General features: G+C 35.2%; 1 long non-coding RNA gene and 1 pseudogene across 1 annotated transcript; one reads left to right on the forward strand and one right to left on the reverse strand.

Annotated features, from left to right (window-relative positions):
* Positions 1–1,487, forward strand: part of LOC114170126 (G-type lectin S-receptor-like serine/threonine-protein kinase At1g67520) — a 37,689-nt pseudogene extending 36,202 nt beyond the window's left edge.
* Positions 1,488–15,691: 14,204 nt separating this feature from the next.
* LOC146880922 (uncharacterized) lies at positions 15,692–17,117 on the reverse strand. The gene is made up of 3 exons (XR_014986206.1): positions 16,747–17,117; positions 15,999–16,669; positions 15,692–15,916 (listed from the first exon to the last, which is right to left on the reverse strand). It is a non-coding gene; the product is annotated as an uncharacterized LOC146880922 (long non-coding RNA).
* Between the last annotated feature and the right edge of the window lie 583 nt (positions 17,118–17,700).

Consider the following 17,700-nt stretch of genomic DNA (forward strand, 5'->3'; position numbering starts at 1 on the left):
CAGGAGGTTGCTGTTAAAAGACTTTTATGCACAAGGAATTGTGAAGTTTAAAAACGAACTAACACTGTTAACTTCAACACATGAATCTTGTTCAACTACTTGGTTGTTGCATTTATTAAGAAGAGAAGATTCTAACACTAAAAGAAAAACCATAAATAATAATCAAATTTAGTAACAAAATTAATTAATTACTGACCAATTTAAATATTAATTTATAAACTAAAAATTATTAGTAATAACTAAATTAGTTTCAAAAAATTATAATTGGTATCTAAATTGGTAATTAAAGTAGTTTATATTATGAATTGGTCTCTAAATCAGTTACTAACATTAGCTACCTAGGTTTTGACTACCAAATGAACTGGTCACTAAATTAGTCTTTAATAAATTATTTAGAGATCAATTCATAATAAAAACTCTTTTAATTACCAATTTAGACACCAATTATAATTTTTTGAAACTAGTTTAGCTACCAATAATTTATAGTTTATATATTAATATGTAAATTGGTCACTATAGTGACTAATTATTTTTTGTGACTAAATTGGATCATTATTTAAGATTTTTCTTGAAGTGTAATTTACGATTATATACCTTACAAAGCTTGAATTTATATCTTTTTGGTAAGGAATGTGTTAATGATGATCTAATATTATGTTGTTTTGGAAACAGATAAAAATTGTTTTCATTATTATGCAACTATCCAAACACATGTGATAATTGTTCTTTCTCAACTGCAATTGTTTATTAAGATATATTTACTATAATTTCATGTTTTCCTAGGTAGAACAACATCAAGAAAAGTCATTTTTGAAATTTAAAATTTGTATAGTATACATTATAACCACATCAATACTAAATAACCATGGAGAAAACTGTACAAGAAGCAAATTACTATATTGGAATAAGCGCCTCAACATAACACAAGGAATTGCTCAAGGATTATTATATCTTCACAAGTACCCAAGACTCTAGAATACGCTACGGAAAAAGTTTTTTCTACCAAGTCTGATCTGTACAGCTTTGGACTGTTGTTGCTCTAGATAGTTAGTGGTCGAAAAATACTAGTTTTTATGATGATGACCGTCCAATAAATCTAATTGGACATGTATGTAAAATAAGCTTTGGTAAGTCTGTTTTTTGGCATGATATTCTGTGTCTAATTGCTAAAATACTTAAAGGTATGGGAATTATGGAAAGATGGAAAGTGTTTTGAATCGGTGGATCCATCATTAGAGTAGGTATTTGATTATGATGAATGCAGAGGTGTATTCATGTTAGTCTCTTATGTGTTGAAAAATATGCAAATGAGACCTAATGTGGGATGTTATATCAATGTTGACAAACAAGAGTGAAATAATGTCTTTACCTTACTTAAAAGACCAACATTTTATGTTGAAAAAGAGAATTTTAACGAAAATTTATTTTTTGTAGAGTTGTCTAGTGCTCCTATAGTAGAAATTGCTGCTTCGTTGGAAATAGAATAAACTCAGTGAGATATTTACTAATTAGAAAAAGGAAATATTGACTTGTCCATTGCAAATTAAGAAAAATTGTTATATTTTCAGGGGAGTAGAAGTTTGCTTTTATAAGACCCAACTTTCCTGCCCTAATATTTTAAGGGTTGCCTTACAACTGTTGGACTTAAAGGCTGGCCCAAAGGATAAAAACCACTCCTAGTTTGCCTTAACTCACACTTTCCACTCATTTCAGAGAACCTTGAACTGCAGTCGTCAACCTCTTTGCTAGGGTTTGCTTCCGCTGTTACGTTGAGCTAAGAGGACTCGTTGCTCCATGTAAGTATCCTTTTCTAGTTCATGTTGGTCCCCCTTTAATCACCTTTCGTATTCCTAGTTAGGATCCTCTGTTAACCCCATCTACTGGTTATGTTCCACCTTTATTTCAGCCCTGTAGTTCATCCCTAGAGTTGTTGTGCTCGTGGTCGTGCCGTCAGGGTCCTTGCTAAACCTTATTCCAGGTACAGGGAAGTTAGCACTAGTGCAGATTTGGGATTTTACCTCGCCTTATAGGCCTCGGTTATGGCGGAACCGAAGCCTATAAGGAGGCGGTGGCAATTTTGAAATTAAAGGGAACTTATAGGCCTCGGTTCAGTCAAAAACCGGTGCCAAATGCCGCTTTAGGCCTCGGGTCTTAAGAAACCGGTGCCAAAGAGATGTTATAGGCCTCGGTTAAGGAGGCCCAAAGCCAAAAGGTTGCCAGAAATTGACCTATAGGCTTCGGTTAGGGAGAAGCCGGTGCCAAAGAGGGGTGATAGGCCTCGGGTGTTAGGAAACCGAGGCCAAAGATGGGTTATATGCCTCGGTTCTGCGTGGAACCGAGGCCATATCGTTTGATTAGGGTTCAAAAACAGAACCCCTTCTTCCTCGCGCGCGCAGCTGCCATTTCTCCTCTGCAAATTCCGGCGACCACGCGAGCCTCCTGCCACCACGCGAGCCTCCTGCCACCACCACGCGAGCCTCCACGCGAGCCTCCACCAGCCACCGCAGTCTCGTCGCGCCTCCAGCCACCACCACGCGAGCCTCCACGCGAGCCTCCACCAGACCGGAGTTCTTTCTCCCGGAGAACGGCGCCACCGTCCACGGAATCGAGCTCCCGCCGCTGTGGATGTTGCCGCCGTTGCAGTGTTTGATGTAAAGAAGGAGCAGCGAGGTGAGGGAGATTATGGTGGTCAAAACGCATACCACCACCGCTATGCCAGGTCTGAACGGCGGCGAGGTGTCATTTTCGTTGTCGGGCAGCGGCGGAGCAATGATTCGTTGGGGAGTGGGAGGTGGAGTTTCTCTGGTGTGTGTTGCGTTTGTAAGGAGTAGAAGGAGAGTGAGGAGGAGGAGGAAGATGGAGGGTGCAGGAGCCATGTAGGGGCGCGGGTGGTGGTTAGCTGAGGAGGGTGAATTTTAAAAAAAAAAAAAAAAACACCATATGGCCTCGGGTGCAACAAAAATCGAGGCCAAAGCGCCCTCTATGGCTTCGGTTCTTAACCGAGGCCAAAAGCTATGACCTTTTGGCCTCGTCCCAATATGCTTCGGTTCCCGAACCGGTGCAGAATATTAAAAACAACCGCTGCCAAAGGCCCTTCCTGCACTGGTGTAGGGTTTTGGGTCTTGAATGATTTGTGGCTGATTTAGAGTTTGTGTGTGTTGTATGATCTATATGATTGTGATGAATGTGTGAACTGCCTTGTATTGTTATTTGGGTGCGAACATGTGACTATTGCAGGAGAAACGGTGGCGAGATCTGTTACTCTCGCCCAAGTGAGACTTGTAGGAGCAAACTAGGGGTTTCGCGAACTCTTGCTCAGGCAGAGAGCTCTGGTTTTGAGCGAGGCACTGTCTCGCTCAGGCGAGAGCCATTCGTCTAAGCGAGGAGGAGTGAAAGCTTTGGGACGCTGCTATGGTTTAGCCCAAGCGAGGGACCTCACTGTTGGGTGAGAGGTTGTCTCACTCAAGCGAGATAAGGCTCGCCTAAGCGAGCCTGCGAGAACCTCCCAGCACTGGTCGCGATCTCGCCTAAGCGGGGGTTTACTACCTAGGCGAGAGCACCCCTCTCACCTGAGCGAGGGCTCTCGGCTTGGGCGAGATCTGCTGTAGGTTATGTGTTTTCTTCAATTGGTAATTGGATGGTTTGATTTATGAGCTATTCTGTATGATGCATGAGGCCTATGAAATGAAATGCATGGTATGATCTGTGGCTATAAATTGGATAAATGTGATTGAGGGATCTTGGCATGTGAAACTAATGAGTGGGTTAGAAATTAAAGAGGCATGGTATTGGTATGAGATGAGGCCCTATATTCATGGATTTGGGAATGACTAGTGGTATGGATTCAACATGTGGTACGAATGAGAATTGATTTCAGAGGTTGGTATGATATTATAAGCATGATAAATGTTTCTCTTGTTGTTGGTTTATGTTTGGTTTGTGGTTAGTGCGTAATCCCTTGGAATCTCTAGGTGAGATTCCAGGGTCGTGCTTCAGTGGTCGGGACGTAATTCCATGGCCCATGTTAGTGGGTGTCCAAGGTGGTGCCCCACCAATATGGTCTGCTAAGGATTCAAGGTATGGTTGCATCCTGACACTCGAAGGAGTGAGTTAGTCTCACTTAGAGCGGACTGACTCTTGTGGTGAGAGTAGTAGGAGGCGTAAAACTCATTAAGGACTAACCTTGTATGTGTGGGAATGATTCATTGTAACACTTGTAACACATAGCTCAGGGGTGAGCAGAGGTATTCACCACAAGTGCATCATGCATTTGCTGAATCCGACCAGACTATATGTATCCGGATGAGTTGAGTCAGAGTCTAGTGTATTGTTTGAGAAGTCAGAACATGTTTGGATGATATATAAAATGCTTGGATTGTGTGATGGCATGCTACTATTTGATGAACTGTTTTATTCTAGCTTACCTTGTTTGTTTGTCTGGTTGTCTTGTATATGGCTCTTCTTTTTTGCGATGATCATCAATTTATTGATGGGAGCAGATGCGAGAGGTCATCGTAGTCAACAGGAGAACGGTGACTCCGCTGCTTAGCCATCTGGGCTGGATTTTCTACTCTGGGCTTTCTTTTAGGGCCACGACCCATGTATTGGCTGTCCTTTAAACTTCCATTTTAATTCTATTAAATTTCTGTATCTGGTTTAGTTTGGCATCGTTGTATGCCTTGGATTATTGTAAGGCGTTATGTGGAAACTCTAAGACTGCGCTACTATACTATTTTTGTGTGACGCTTCCTTTAATTACGATTATTGATTAAATAGGGTGTTACAACTTTTATTTTTTTATTTGTCCCTTGTACCATTCAATGAAAATAGGTCCAGGTGAGTTAATATTTTTCGGGTGAGTTATACATAACATGTTTATGTAGTTACCTTAAGGTTCCCCTGGAGTGGACAATCATATAAGATCTCAATTTTATGGATATCATTTTTTAAATCATTGCATTCAGTTCTTATTTTTGTTCACTAACAATTCATTAATAGATATATCATTTTTTTTCATCGATTTGTGTATTTTTTTATCTTTCTTTTAGATGTTTTCTTCTTTAAGTACTCGATCTTTCGTGTTCTTACATGAACTTCTTGATTTAATGCTCACAAAACTAGAATAAGAGCTTTGGTTTGAATTTTGTTGGTGGTTGCACTTCAACAAAATTGTGATTTTTTGTGTGTATGAGGAATACTTTGAAGCTATTTGATGCATCAATTAGGGTTCCATGCAAAATTGCAAGTCATCAATTTTTTTCCATTGTCAGTGCGTCTGTCACTATCTGGTATAAACATTTTCCTTTTGCTCTTGCCCTATTTCACAAATCAATTACAACAATTTGTGTATTCCATAAAATGCAAGTTGAAATCTCTAAATATTTGTATTTGTAATATTTATTGGATTATTATTAAAGCTTTGAATCAATTTTAGTGTTAGAAATCAAACACAAGCGCACAGTTAACTCGAATATTTTCCACAAGAAGAAATACATTCGGGTTTACATGTAAGGATGTTTTGATCTAATGTACAATGGTGTTGGGTTATATCTATATTTTCATATAGGATCGTCGTCATTAAGAGTCACTCTGAACCCATCGACTATGATAGTGTTGTCGTTTTAGATATATATGACATTAGTCTTACACATATAAGTCATTTGACACCACTTTTAATCCAAAACCTTAAGATAATGTGGTTATGGACCTTTTATCTTCTATAGTGTTTAACTTTATCTTTTCTACCCAATTTGATACTTTAGCTCACACTTGAATTATTCCCAATGTGGCCATGCCAATGTTCTCAGATGAGTAGAAGTTATAGGAGATGAAGTATTTGTGGGTCTCGTGAGTGATGAGGAGATCGTGGCCAATAAAGGACAACCCGTTTTCTACCAACTTCTCAATGTATTGTCCAATTTTCAAATGGCAAGGTATTTTTGGTTGCTTGTGTCATGCCTATTCCTTCAAAGAACACATTCGGTTTACAATTTTCTCTAGTGAATTTTCAGTTGAAAATATTCTTGTTGTCTCTTTAAGAGCTACCGTAAACCATATCAATATTTATTTTGATTTACTTAATGCAACAAAAATTGTTAGGAACAAGACAATAAAGGAAAGAATAAGAGAGAAAAAAATAAACGACAAAAAAAATTTAACGTGGTTTGACGTACAATGTGTATGCCTATGACTATACTAGGAAGTATTTTTTTTGTGTATCAAACTTTACAGGGTCTCATATATAGCAAAATAGAGAACCATATCTCACAATCGTAAGCGACGTGGGACTAAATCTAGCACCACAATACTAACAATTCTCCCACTTGGGGTTTGATTTACATTACCACCTAGTGTAGTGCCTTCATCATCAATTTTCTTGAAGGCCAATTGAGGCAATGCAAAGCCTCAACTTAGTTGTTGTGACAATCTTTGTCAACATATCAGCTGGATTCTTTGCACCTGGAATCTTCAACAAAAACAAGTCTCCATCATTTATCAAGTTTCTGATGAAATAATACTTCAATTCAATGTGCTTGCATCTGGAATGAAAAATTAGGTTTTTAGCTAGACAAATAGCACTTTGACTGTCACTGAACAATGGAGAGTCATCTTGTTGTTTTCCTAATTCTTTTAGAAGATTCTTCAACCATATTATCTCCTTTGCTACTTCTGAGATAGCTACATACTCAGTTTCAATGGTTGAGAGAGACTCTTCCTTAAAGTTTGGACTTCTAGCTAATAGCTATACCACCCAACGTAAAAATGTAACATGTTGTGCTCTTTCTACTATTTAAATCACCTCCCAAATCTACATCAGAAAACCCCTATAAAGTGAGATTACTTCTTCTAAAAGACAAATGCATCTTTGTAGTGCCCTTCAAATATCTCAATATCCATTTAGACATGTGACTTTCTTCTTCCTTTGTCTGAGAAAATAGCCTTTTTTGAAAACTTTAAGTGAGTTCCCAAAGGTGTATTCCTAGTTTTAGCATTTCAAACATTAAACCTGCTAAGCAATTTTTCTATATATTTTTCCTGAGCTAAGTTCAGAATACCTACAGATCTATCCTTGGAGATTCCCATACCAAAAATTTGCTTGGCTGGACCAAGATCCTTCATTTAACAATTTTCTGAAAATTGTTTCTTCAAACTGTCAATTCCTGCCATATTAGCACCAACAATCAACATGTCGTCAACAAACAAGGCAAAAATGATATACCTGTCAACATATTTCTTAATGTAACATCTTGTACCATTGTCTTAGTGCTTGTTTCAATCCATACAAACTTTTATGAAGCTTGCATACAAGATTCTCTTTACCTTGTACTTCAAAACCTTTTGGTTGTGCCATAAAGAAAAATCTTCCTCAATATCCCCATGTAGGAATGCATTTTTCACATCTAACTCCTCTAGATGAAGATTTTCTACAACTACTATACTCAAGATAACTCTGATGGTAGTCATCTTGACAACATGAGAGAAAATTTCTGTGAAGTCAGTTCTCTGTCTTTGTTGGAACCCTTTCACTACGAGTCTAGCCTTATATCTTTTGTTGCCATATGGTTCTTCTTTTAACCAATAGACCCACCTATTTTGCAAAACCTTCTTTCCTTCTGGTAGCTTGGTTAAAGACCATGTTTTATTCTTTTGAACGGACTTTATCTCATCTTCCATTGCTAGCTCCCACTTAATACATCTCCTTGCATAGCCTTAGCAAAATGCTCGGGCTCACCAACATCAGTCAACAACAAGTAATGCAATGAAGGAGAATACCTTTATGGTGCTACAATTGTGTTGCTAGATCTTCTAATTAAGACTTCAAGAGTTGTTGTCTCTACTATTTGTTCAGGTTTTGACTCAAACTCTACTTTTGTATTCTGCCTTCTGTTGACTACATCACTTTCTGAAATTTCTTCTAATGATACTTGCTCTTGCTGTTTATTTGTATTTGCAAATTTTGCAGTTATGTCTTTATAGAACATGTTTTTATTAAATGTAACATTTCTACCTTTGATAATTTTCTTGTTTCGGTCATTCCAAAACATGTAGCCATACATGTCAGATCCATAACCAATTAAACAACATCGCTTTGCCTTAGGGTCCAATTTATCTCTACTATTAGGGTCTAACTAGATATATGAAGCACAACAAAGAACTTTCAGATGTGAAAGGTTTACCTCATTTTCAGACCATACTTCTTTAGGTAACTGATAGTCTAAAGGAATCGATGGTCCACTATTTATGAGATAGGCTATTATGCTCATTGCATCTGCTCAAAATACATTGGGTAATCCTCACTGGATTCTCATACATCTTGCTCTCTTATTTAAGGTTTTGTTTATTATTTTTGCCATACTATTTTGTTATATATGGTGTTCGTTGAATCGTCTTGATCATTTTGATCTCGTTTTGTGAACAAAACTCCTTGAATTGACTACTATCATATTCTCCACCATTATCAAGTTTCAAACATTTAACCTTTAAACCTGTTTGAGTCTCAACCTCCTCTTTCTACCTTTTAAACACAGAAAACATATCGGATTTATTTTTAAGAAAATAAACTCATACCTTTCTTGTAGAGTCATCGATGAAGGTTACATAATACTGTGAACCTCCAATACATTTCATTGGAGCTAGCCTCTAAACATATGTATGCACTAGTTGTAGTCTTTCAACTTTAGATGACTTACTTGTTTTGGAGAAGCTAACCTTCTTCTGTTTTCCAAAGATATAATGTTCGCAAGGTTCAACGTCAATATGCTTCAAGTTAGGTATTTTACCTTTTGAGACGATGAGCTTCATTCCTTTCTCACTCATATGCTCAAGCCTCTAATGCCACAAAGATGAATTGTTGCCAACTTCTGTAACTGATATCATATCCTCATTATCGCAACCAAGATCTTGGCAGGACGACGAAAATAGTTTAAAAGGTACAGAGGAGTCGCCACCATAGTTTATTATGAAAAACTATAAAAAAAAAACTTAAGAAAAGAATAGTCTTTGAAACCGAATTTGGGTTCGGGAGTCAGTTACATGTGGGAAAGGTATTTACACACCACAATGCTCGTCCTAACCCTTTAATTAAGTATGCAAGATAAAAGTAAATTTTTAAAATATTTGTTATTCCCTGAAAATCAAACAAAATAAATACATATAAAATATAATAAAGATAAAAAAGATAATTATTTTTTATCTTTCTAGCCTGACAAGAATTGTATCTCGCTCCTACGTATTTTCATTTGAAAAATCAGGGATCACGTAGTTCTCTGTAAAAATATTTGTTGTTTTATATTTTTTTTTAATTTTAGATTTTAATATTTTTATTATGAAGAGAATCTGAGATTCAACCTGATTAAATTATCAAACAAATCGAAGACTTGACATGATATCCAAAAATGGTAAAAAGAAGCATAATTTATAATTTATAATTTTTTTATTATCAAGAAAATGCGAGATTCAACATGATAAAATACTTTGTTATCAAGCAAATTCGAGACTTGACATGATCTTCAAAAATTGTATAAAAGAAATAATTAATTTCTTTTTAAAAATAATAGAATTAAAAGCCTACAAAGGAGTATTTTAATTACAAGCAAATCCAAGACTTGACATAATATTCAATAAGGAAATATAATTTATAATTTTTCTTTTTCTTTTCTTTTATTTTTTATTTCCTAAAATAAGAGAATTAAAAGCCTACACATGAGTGTTTTAGTTATCAAGCAAATCCAAGACTTGACATGATATTCAATAATATAAAAGAAATAATATAACTTAAAAAAAATTATATATATTTTTAAAATAAGTGAATTAAAAGCCTACGAAAGATTTTCTAATTACCAAGATAAAAATAATGGCATCCCATATAGAAGAAAAGAGAAAGGTGGTGCATATAAATTAAGTTTCACGTGAATTAATCACTCAAATAGAGATGTTCATTCACAATCAGAGTTGTTGCCACAATCAAACATTAAACATTCAATCAACACATATCAATCATGAATCCAAACCCAAAGTCACCTAACATCTGAACCCTAAACGCATTTAGCCATATAACGGGTCAATCAATCACACACTTGCTATTATGACATAGTAATAGAGTCAAGATTCACAAACCATTAATTTTATTATTATCACCAATCTTGAATAACATTAGGAGCAAAAAATAACTTACCTTTCAAGCCAACGAATAGAGCAAATCCCAACTAAGAGGATAGTGAGGTGATCCCGTTTTCGTGTTTGTTCTAGTAATAAAAAAAGAATAGGAGTGTCAAATTTTTTTTTTCTGTCTTGTATTGGAGAGATTTTGTGGTTATATAAACACCTTGGGATACCACTGAAATCCTAGTCTTTAATTATAATGATATATATGAGGAAAGAATTGGTCACAATGAAACATATTAAAGGAATAAAATCATGAAATAATATTCTGGGTATTGATTATAATTATTATCATAAATATTGTCTCTAATTATTAGAATAATATATTCTCTAATTTGAAAGAAAAAAACTCAATGAGACACATCACATAAGCATAAAATCAAGATATTTAGTCTAATTATTAGGAAGAATATTGCTTCTAATAATTAAAATAATATCTTCTTTGACTGAAGAAATCATAATGAGATACATCACATAAGCATAAAATCAAGATATTTATTCTAATTATTATGAAGAATATTGCTTCTAACGTTAAAATTATACCTTTCTCTAAAAATAGAGATTATAAAATATCATTTTCTAACACATGATATGAGGACTGTAAATAACAAACAGTGGGGGTGAAAATATGTATAAAAAATTTGGTTCATGAAAAGGGTGTGATAATTAAAAACAAATTAGATTTTCCTTCTTTTTTTTATATTTTTTTTCCTTTTTCTCATGGTAGAATTAAAGTTTGAAAATTAAAAAAAAAACCTTATTTCATCTCTTTTTTCTTACCTACCATCAATCAAAAACATATTTTCTTATTTTATTTTTTAAAAAAAAAAATCAAATGCATTCACTTAGACAAAATTGGGTGTTGACACTCATATACAATCATGTGAAGAGATCATTGCTTCTTTCCACGAGCAACAACAAAATTACCTCTCATTACCTTCCAATGTCCATCTCTGAAAGTAGTGCAATGTCCTTCATCATCCAACTGCTTTATATATATTAAGTTTCTCCTTAAGGCAGGAATATATCTAACATTATTCAAAGTCCACACATTTCCATTAGAGGTTCTGATGTTAATATTACATCTTCCTATAATATCAAGAGATTTTCCATCTGTTAGGTAGACCTTCTCAAACTTTCCTGAAACATAGTTAGATAATAGTTCTAATGAAGGTGTAGTATGAAATGATGCACCTGAACCAGAACTAGAACTGGAAGATTCCCCTGAATTTTTTCTGCGAACATCTTCGCTTAACATCAAGTCACGGATGTTATCAAGCTTCAACTTGCTATTACTTGCAGAGTTACTAACCGTAGTAATAGTTGCACTCCAACTTTTCAAAAGAGATGAGAATAAAATTAATGCTTTTACCTCATCATCAAATGTTATCTGCACTGATGTCAACCACGCAATAATTGTATTAAATTTACTAATATGATTAGTAACCGAGTTACCTTCACCCATTTTTAGGTTGACTAGCCTACGAATCAAATACATTTTATTCGCTGCATATGACTTCTCACACATATTTGATAATGCCTGCATCAAATCTACGGTTATTTTCTCATTCATGATGTTGAACACAGCCAATCTAACAACTCCCATTCTGACTGCTCCATGTTGATTGACTTTTGCCCTATTAAGGGTAGATACAACTTCTTCTGATACAGGTAGTCCATTGCCATCAAACTTCTCAATCCTCACCTTCTCTTCTTCCAATGCCTTTTGAAGAAAGCTCTTACTGCCTTTGATGAAAGCTCCTACTTCTTTTCACAAAAGCTCCCACTACTTCTCTAAACAAAGATTTCCAAGAAGAAAAAGAAACCAAATCTTTTCTGATGTGGAAGATCAAACAATGTTGTAACCATAGAGCATACCAAGAAAAAATAGCTCTGATACCAATTGTTAAGAACAAGCCAATAAATGAATGAATAAAGGAGAGAAAAATAAACGACAAACATAATTTATTGTGGTTCGGCATACAATGTGTATGCCTATGTCCACAACTACACTTGGAAGTATTTTTATTTTGATGTGTATCAAATTTTACAAAAGGTCTCATATATAGCACAATAGAGAACCAAATCTCACAATCCTAAGCGATGTAGGACTAAATCAAACACCATAATACTAACAAAAAATGCCTTAAATTTTATGTTACAATTAAGCTAAGAAAACTAGGTGCAAAGATACTATGAAGAGAAAAAATTTGTCTCTGAAAACTACATATACACATTAATTTGGTACTTCCCTTTAAGCTTGGCTCTGTCATAAGAATACTACATAATGAATCCACACACACTTTCTGAAGGACAAATAGTTGTAATATCACATTATTATTTTAAAAATTATTATTATTATTATTATTTTCTCTTTATGCCCCTGAGATCATGAATAAGTGTACTTGCAGAATTATTATTAAAAAGTTCAAGAAAGAAAGAAAAGATACTTAATTTTATACTTTTACACGACTTTGTTTGATCACATAGACCATGTCTAATTTTTGACCAACCAGTTAAGTTTAACTCCACATACTCAGGATGCGAAGAATGTATAAATATTCTTTCTCAAGTCACTTCTAATTCAAACCATGTCCTCTTTTATAAGTCACTCTTGGCACCCATATTCTTTAGGTCCTAACCACTTCTGCCTAATCTCATTCTAGTATTCTTTTCCTATTTCATTTTTGACTCAACTAAATATTCTTTTGAAAAGTCCATAATTCATGAGTCAATAACACTATCTACACTACACAATAATTTGCTATTACTTGCAGAATTACTATCGAAAGAGATTAGAATAAAATTAATGCTTTCACTTCATCATCAAATGTTATCTGTACTAATGTCAACTACACAATAAGGAGACAATGTTGTAACCACAAAACATACTAAGAGAGGCAATGTTGTAACCACAAAACATACTAAGAAAAAGTGACTCTGATACCAATTGTTAGGAACAAATCAATAAAGAAAAAAATAAAAGAGAGAAAAATAAACAACAAAAGGAATTTATTGTGGTTCGGCGTACAATGTGTATGCCTACATCCACAACTACCCTCAGAAGTATTTTTATTTTGTCGTGTATCACAATTACAAAGGGTCTCATATATAGTAAAATAGAAAACAACATCTCACAATTTTAAGCAATGTGTGACTAAATCAAATATTATAATACTAACAAAAATGACTTAATTTTATGTTACAGTTAAGCTAAGAAAACCAGGTGCAAAGTTACTATGAAGAGAAAAAATTTGTCTCCGAAAACTACGTATACACGTTCATTTGGTACTTCCCTTTAAGCTTGGCTCTGTCATAAGAATACTACATAATGAATCCACACACACTTTGTGAAGGACAAATAGTTGTAATATCACATTATTATTATTATTATTAAAATTTCTTCTTCTTCTTATTATCATTTTCTCTTTATGCCCCTGAGATCATGAATAAGTATACAAGATTATTCATCTAAAATGTTCATTTTCATTTATAGAATAAGTAGAAATGGAACTTTACTACAAATCTAGAATCCTACCAGTTTAAAAATTTAAGTAACCGTATTTGAACTTGAACATTGAATAGGTGCAGGGGATTGAAATCCAGTGAGTTAGTTAAAATAATAATTGAACTAGGATAAGGAAATAAACTAGGATAAGGAAAGTTAGTTGGAGTTGTGTGATTAAATTGAGGTTTTCAGTAAAAGTTCCATGCTTTCTAGTACTTGAAGCTTTGCATTTTAATTAGATTTTTCATCAATATCTACGTTCTCTTATCTCTCTAGTACGAAGTCAGGAATTGAGGAAGTTCAAGTTATGTCTCAATTTCTTTGTAAATTTAGCTAGAGAAAAATCCAGTAACAGAACAACTTTAATAGTGTTCTTCTCTTTCCCGAAGTGCAATTGAAACGCTAGAAGCAGAAATTAGAGAATCTGCTTGCAATTTGAACACTTCAATGGAAGAGATATCATTCTCCAAACAAAATCTTCCCATAACTCTTGATTTTATGAAAAGACATGAATTTGATATTGTAAGTGTTCGATAATCCGTTTCTGATTTGATTTAGTTAAAATCGTAATTTACTCAAGACACTATAGACCATGATTCATTTAAAATTTTAGTCTATCTCACTATATACTATGATTTTAACTGAATCATAGCCTATTCTTTGTCATTAATTTAAAAAATGGCACTATTTTAGTATAGACTTTTTTTTTTGAATAATGGTAATCTATTTGCATAATAATTTTACATATTTGTACTAATGTTTTCAGAAATAATATAACTTTGTCAAATAATTAAAGAAAATTTGTCAACCGTTTCTGTAAAAGAATCCAGAACATAGTGATAAGTCCACTCTAGTCACATTGGTGATTAAGAAATGTATCTTGATATGAGCTACTATAACAAATATAAGGATTTCTTATTTATTTTTATTTAGTGTTAATAAAGTTATACTATACTTAATTTAACCTTGGAAATAGTGTTTAATATAATGTGTTAAATATGTTTTTGGTCTCTTAACTTTAAATGAAAATTGGAATTAGTCCCTCTTTGAAACTTTGGCCAAATTTAGTCCCTTAATATTAGAAATGGGGATTTAATCTTTTCAACCAAATTTTATTAAGTTTATTTGACGTTTGAAACGTTTTTGAACCATTTATATTAATTATTAACATGATAACGTTTGACTTGTTTACATTTTTTGACATATTTCTACTTCAATGTTAGTTGAGAAACACGTTTGGAATGTAACACCTAATTTAATTAATAACACTAATTAAAGGAAATATCACACAGAATAATATTGGAAACAAAGGCCTGGAGTATAGACACTACTTACAATTTATCCAAGAGAAACCAGAATAGAAGGTTAGGCACACCAAGATGTCAGTAACCCAAGTAGAGTAAGAGTCGACAATTTACAAAATGAAGTGCCAAACGAGGCAATACATGGGTCGTGGCCCTAAAAGAAAGCTGTAAATCCAACCTAGAAATGCTAAGCAGCGGAATCTCCTTCACCCAGATGACCACACACCAGTGCAGGAAGGGCCTTTGGCAGCGGTTGTTTTTAATATTCTGCACCGGTTCGGGAACCGAAGCATATTGGGGCGAGGCCAAAAGGTCATAGCTTTTGGCCTCGGTTAAGAACCGAAGCCATAGAGGGAGCTTCTGCCTCGGTTTTCACTGCACCCGAGGCCATAGACCCTGCCTTTTGCCTCGGTTTTCACGGCACCCGAGGCCATATGGGCCTTTTTTCTTTTTTTTTTTAAATTCGAGAACCCTTTTGGCCTCGGTTTTTGGTGCACCCGAGGCCATATGGGCTCTTTTTGGCCTCGGTTTTTGTTGCACCCGAGGCCATATGTGTTTTTTTTTTTTTTTTTTAAATTCGATACTCTTTTGGCCTCGGTTTTGGCTTCACCCGAGGCCAAAAGCACCCTTTTTGCTTCGGTTCTGGTATGAACCGAGGCCTAATACTCTGTTTTTTTTTAAATGCAGTTTCTGTTTTGGTGTTATTACCACATTTAAACCTGCAAATTTTGTTCAGCACCCAGCACAGACCAGAATAGACCAGAACAAAATATTTTAAAACACATCCACAATTCAAATTCATTTAAAAGACAATTACAAATCATTTACAATCAAGATACATGTTCTAATCAATAGTATTGTACATTTCAATTATATATTTGGCACATGCTATCCTACCAAACTTGATGGACTTTGCGGGAATTGCTGCAGGACTCTTGAATGTCTACAAAATAATAGATTAAGTTAAGTTAGTATATAAAAAGGAAATATTGCAAAGTATTCATTTTAATTCAAATATATATTACCGTTTCCCAATTTGTTGTAATACGAGCACGCACAGTGGTTGTCATCCATTGCATTATATAGTAACCGCACTCATATGAGCCGGTTTGTCTATTACACTACATTATATTAACAACGTTACAATTAATTAATGAAGAATATCAAGCAAACAATCATGAAGATATGGATAGAAATATCAAACCTGGAGAGAACACCATACAAGACCTTTTGTCTTAGCCGTTGATCTCCCTAACAACATGTTATGTGCAGCAATTGAACTATGATATAGGGAATAAGTTAGGATATTTTTATATAACATGTCATATTCATAAGATTGATATTGAGGTTCTTACCAATCTATCACTTGTCTAAGATGGTTGGGGGGAGGGCGATGCAAAGAGCAAAACCACACAGCAAGGTTCTCCCTTAGGGAAACCACAAGTAACTGCCAATGACGCCTGTTAAGAAAATAAATTCATTGTTATGCATTAAAATGACTTATTATATTCATAAGTTAACAAAAATGATTTACCCAGCAAGATAAGGGACAAAATAAATTTCTTTTCCACGTTGAAAGCATTTGGTCACATATGCTTGGATGTCATCAAACTTGTTGCCTTCATGGGTGAGTTGGGGGTCTATAAACCCATATACATCATTCAGCCCCATAGTTTCAGTGACACCAGACAGATACCTAAACCAAAAATTGATTTGATATAAGTAAATACATAAATATATCAAATAACTATATATAATGACTAAAAGACTTACATCATCCATAATTGAATAATGGTAATATTGAGTTCTTCTTGTCCTCGTGCAAGCTCCAAGACATCTTGGGAATGCAAGTAAAGTGGGATGTCAAGATCTCTCCCAAAAATGTTAGCATCCCAAGGAACCTGCATCGGCTTATCAGCTATGATTTCTGCAAGTTGGAGCAATGCACCAAGAGGATCATCCAAAGAGAGAAGAATCTTCTTTGATTGAGGTTTTTCCTATATTGATGCAATTTCAGTTAAAATGGAATATAATTTAAGTTTGAATATAATAAACATGTAAACTTAAAAATGTTGTATATTTGTGGGTTTAAGAGTCTGTACCGGGAGGTCAGTATCAACCAAATCTCTAGGCCAGGCGAGGAAACACTGCAATGCCTGTGCCACAGTATACACCTCATCTGTTGGCACAGGAACTAAAGCATACGGCATGAGAACCTCCTCAAAATCAACCAAAAATCTCATCAAAATGCAAAACAATTACCTAAATCATAAAAAAATATACAAAACGAAAAAAAAAATAACGCGTTTTGAATTTACCCCGGACAGAATTGGCGAACGAGGCGCAAGATACTCGCCGGAGCAGTCACACGGAGCAGCAGTGCAAGGTGGCTGTGGGGAACCGTGGCGAAGTGGGGCGAAGAATGCACGACGGAGGGGGCGTGACGTACGCACAACGCAGCGGTGGCGCGCAGGAGGCCGCAACAGAGGAGCGACGGTGGCGCGACGGTGGCGCGACGGAGGCCGCAACGAGAGCTGGACGGTGGCGCGACGGTGGCCGCTTCCTTTTCGACGGTGGCGCGGTGGCTGCCTCCTTTTCGCCTGCTGTTCGGTGGCGGAGCAAGACCGGCGACCCAAACTTCGTGGACGGAGGCGCAATCGGTGATGGAGATGTCGCTGACGGAGGTCGCTGATGGAGATGGAGAGGTCGCGAGAGAGAAGATGATGA

This window comes from Vigna unguiculata, chromosome 11 (assembly GCF_037176805.1).
Source record: "Vigna unguiculata cultivar grain cowpea cultivar isolate G323 ecotype 2 chromosome 11, ASM3717680v1, whole genome shotgun sequence".
Classification (NCBI taxonomy): Eukaryota; Viridiplantae; Streptophyta; class Magnoliopsida; order Fabales; family Fabaceae; genus Vigna; species Vigna unguiculata.